Genomic DNA, 4,229 nt, shown 5'->3' with positions numbered 1-4,229 from the left:
CAATTAGAGCAGCTCCATCTAGAGTAGCTCCAACTAGAGTAGCTCCAACTAGAGTAGCTCCAACTAGAGTAGCTCCAACTAGAGCAGCTCCAACTAGAACAGCTCCAACTAAAGTAGCTCAAATTAGAGCAGCTCCATCTAGAGTAGCTCCATCTAGAGCAGCTCCAACTAGAGCAGCTCCAACTAGAGTAGCTCCAACTAGAGTAGCTCCAATTAGAGCAGCTCCATCTAGAGTAGCTCCAACTAGAGTAGCTCCATCTAGAGCAGCTCCAACTAGAGCAGCAATGTTTCTGAGAGTTTACGGAGCGTTAGAAACAATTTGACAAAATACTAAATCATTTCAGAAAGATTTTGGGTTTTGTTAGAAACTGTTTTTGGACAACAGCCAAAAAACAAGTCAAACAAATAAAATGAGACCTCTGAGGGTTAATAATAAAATTAATTTATGTTTCAGTAGTTTAAAAGTTTGAGTATTTGTTTAGTTTGCTTCACATCTAATCGTTTGAGTCTCAGTTTGTCATTTTTTCCTCATTTTACGGTGAAACCAGACGTGTCCCCCCCCCCCACCACCACCTGCTTCCCCGCTGAGCTCTTTTGTCCTGTGAACCTTAAAAAGCCTCTTTTTTTCCTGCATACCTGTTAATTGGAAGGATCAGCTGGTCTCTCAACAAAATCGATCAACTTCTCCCGACAGGAGTCAGGGTAAGGAGGACCCTCTGACCTCTAAGGAACAAATTGGATTCATGATGACGACTAGATTCTACTGTTTGGTTGGTGGAATCTGGTTGTCTACAACTTCGTGTGGAGGTGTTGAAGCTTGACAGTGCTCGGACTGAATGTGGAGCTGTGACAGGGAATTGGAGCAGCTGTTATCAGGACTGTGTTCTTCCTGGCAGCACTCATGAATGGTGGAATAATCTGGAGAAGCTGTGAGCTCGACTTTGGAGTAAAGGATCAATTCAGCTGTTTTGGAGTTTCCATCAGAGAATATGTACCAGCGAGACTTTAAAGGCAGAAACAACAATTTACGAGTTCTGCCTGACCCAAACTGTGGCCTTGATGCCGGACTTATCTCAACTCCTCCTGGAATGTTCAGAAAACAACAAAGATGCTTTGTCTGTTTCCTCACACCTCTCTTCTCCAAGGCCGTGGACATGGAACAGAACCTGAACTGAGCTGAAGATGAACGTCACCTCTTATCTGGACAATGGCTGAGGGGGGGGCTCTGGACTAGGCTACGACTTTCCCTTAAAAATTCAACATCTTCACGGCCTATATGTTCATGTATAACGTCTGTTTATGTTGCTTTGCTGTGGGAGGTTTGTTTGATGCCTCAAATCCTGCCCTGTCTAGGACACGGAGTGAGAGATCTTTTTTTATACCGTCTCTCCTCATGTTTTCTTTCCTTTACTTGTCTAAGCAAAATATTATTCTGAATAAGAACAAGAGGCCGCGCTGATTATTTTAGCCGCAGCTTCGTGCACTCCGCCCATCTTCGGACGACTGTACGTACATGTTCTCCTTGTATCTCGGTGCAATGCCAATAAAGTTTATTCTGATTCTCTTCTGATTTTTTTTTATTGTTTGGCTCCTTCAGCAGTTGGTGGTTGTGACTTTATTTTTATGACTTTTAAACTTTTAATATTTAAACTTTATTTAAAAACATCTGCCATAGAAATGCCTGAAGTTCTGAAATATTCTCCTTAAAAGCTGCTTCCTGGTTGCTCCTAACCTGCAGCTGATCTTTTTGCTACTTTGAGCCTTTAGCTGGTGTTCCGTTCCTTTTAGCTCCAACAGCTCAGCTCCTTCAGCTTCAGAAAAGGTTTTAGTTTGTAACATGTGTTAGCTGATGTTTTTACCTCTTGGTCACCTCCATGGGTTTTTGGAAGCTGTAAGGTCCGTGGTGGACGTCGTCTGACAGCTTTATCCTGGTAAACAATCAAACATCAGCACGTTGGTTTTAGAGGGAAATTGTTAAAATATTTATGTTTTTTCTTCTGTTTGGACTCACTGTTTCGTTTTTCAGTGCAGGAGTCGAACCTTTGAATCTACCTGAGAGTTCGGCCACAGAGGGGCGGAGCTTGGCCTCCTCCTGCAGGAACAGGTGAGAACACACCTGGACTTAGTCTGACTCAAACAGAATGACTCACTGAGAGTTACTGAAGACTAAAAACTAAGAAAATGGCTCCACGAGACAAAACAATCATGATGACAGCAGTAATTAAGAAATGATACGATCGTTTGCTGATGATGCACTATTGTTTTCATGTTGGTGTTTTTTTTTCCTCAAGTTTATTATTTTTTATTGCTGTTAGACAATAAAATTGGCAAGATTGGGTTTTAGGATCTGTGCACAACACAGAACACCAGGAATGGTTAAAATGATTTGATATATCGCAGCTGGTGGAGGTATGGTTCTGGTGGAGGTCTGGTTCTGGGTCACATCTGTAGAGATAAGAGAGTTGGTGAACTTGACAGGACGGAAGGTTCAAAGGGCATAATATTGAGAGTCACTGACCTTCACAGTCGAGTCAGAGATGTGATCCTTGAGATGGTAGAAGAGGTTGACGTCATGGGCTGTGAACAGGAAGCAGCAGAGAGCGATAATGCAGAGTACAGTTTTAGGGATTGTCCAGGGCCGAGGTCCAGTAAGGCAGGCTTAGGTCGAGAACCGTTGGGCAGAGAGCTGAATCCAAATCTGAAGGGTGATCCAAAAGGTGTAGTCGTAATAATCAAACGGAGTTGGTACCGTGGCCAGAAGGCAGAGTCCAGAACAGGCACGGATTAGGCAAGACGAGGAAACCAGAAGACAGGGGTGGCGTCAAACCAGGAGAGACAGGCAAGGCTATGGCATGGACACTGGACATCTACTAACATAAGGTGTTCGATGATCTGACAACAGGTGAGTGAGTGAGAGGAGCTTAAATAGTGAGCTGAACAGGTGCATTGAATCAGGGCTGATTATTGTGGAGGAGCAGCGTGGGCGTGCTGAGAGGTGCAGGAGAAGAGCTGGAGCTTGAGGCAGGAAATAAAACATGAGGGCATGAACAATATTAAAACAGAAACTATGGCATGAGGGGGCAGAAACGTGACAAAAATGACCCAAAACAAACGACTTGAATCAGCGGTTGTAAAACCAAACTATCTGAACCCACAACATGAACAAATTACAAAAAACACATTTACAACAAAAAGGCAGACATGCTTAATTTGACTGAGGCACTGGACGACCTCCCACAGTCCAGATGGACGGCCCCCACTATTGGACGGAAACATCTGAGTGTAAACAAGATTATTTGACAGTTATGGGACTATATTATTTTACTGTTACCGGGGTTATAAATTGAGGACATGCCCCTCAGAGACATCTGTCCACAGACACACAGCTGCGGATGTGAAGCTGATCCTGGTCCGTTTCAGCTGAAGGGTTCTCATTGCTGACGTTCATCAGATAACAAAACCACAACCAGCTTCATGTGTTCAGACTGACGAGTGAAGGCAGAACGTGACGAAACCAAACAACCGTTTAACCACTTCCTCCTTATGTTCCTGTTCTCATGTTCTCTCATGTTCATGTTCAGCTCATGTTCAGGCTGCTGTTTAATGCACAATAATATTTTACATTATTAGTGTTTACTGTATATCTTAGATCCTTGTATACTGTTTCTTTTTATACTTTATATTTTTGCTATTTTTGGGTGTAACTGGGACCATGAGTACATAATTTAATTCCACCTCATGTAGCAAGTGATGAGAATGACGATAAAAAACTTGAACCTTCTGACTGTGTGAGGCCTAGACCAGAACCCAAATCAGGACCAGTCGTCTGTCTTAAAGGCCTCTAAACTATCAGGAGTCCCCTTTCAGATGGGTTCTCTTCCTGAGCAGCTTTACATCCATTTACAGACAAAACCCCATAAACCTGCAGGGACCACTGGCCACAAACAAACAAGAAACAGCAAAGTTGCCACAATGCTACATTAAAGTTACATTAAATTTACATTAAATGTACATTAAACTTATATTAAAGTTACATTAAATTTACAGTAAAGTTATTAAAACTAGGTTGAAGTTACATTCAAATTACATTCAACTTACATTAAATGTACATTAAACTTATATTAAAGTTACATTAAATGAACATTAAACTTATAATAAATTTACATTAGTTATATTAAAGTTAGTGTAGTTACATTCAAATTACATTAAAGTTACATTAAATGTACATT

General features: G+C 41.7%; 1 protein-coding gene across 1 annotated transcript in view; it reads right to left on the bottom strand.

Moving 5' to 3' along the window:
- Positions 1 to 4,229, bottom strand: part of dub (duboraya) — a 16,062-nt gene that overhangs the window by 5,681 nt on the left and 6,152 nt on the right. Inside the window, exons 2-3 of the mRNA XM_037687204.1 lie at positions 2,012 to 2,092; positions 1,860 to 1,928 (exon numbers count right to left, since the gene is read on the bottom strand). The gene's annotated coding sequence lies outside the window, so the exon portion shown is untranslated. The remainder of the gene's footprint in view (positions 1 to 1,859; positions 1,929 to 2,011; positions 2,093 to 4,229) is intronic.

This window comes from Nematolebias whitei, chromosome 14 (assembly GCF_014905685.2).
Source record: "Nematolebias whitei isolate Nwh7 chromosome 14, NemWhi1, whole genome shotgun sequence".
Classification (NCBI taxonomy): Eukaryota; Metazoa; Chordata; class Actinopteri; order Cyprinodontiformes; family Rivulidae; genus Nematolebias; species Nematolebias whitei.
Note: the sequence above shows the minus strand (reverse complement) of the source record. Positions and strands in the feature narration are given on the sequence as shown.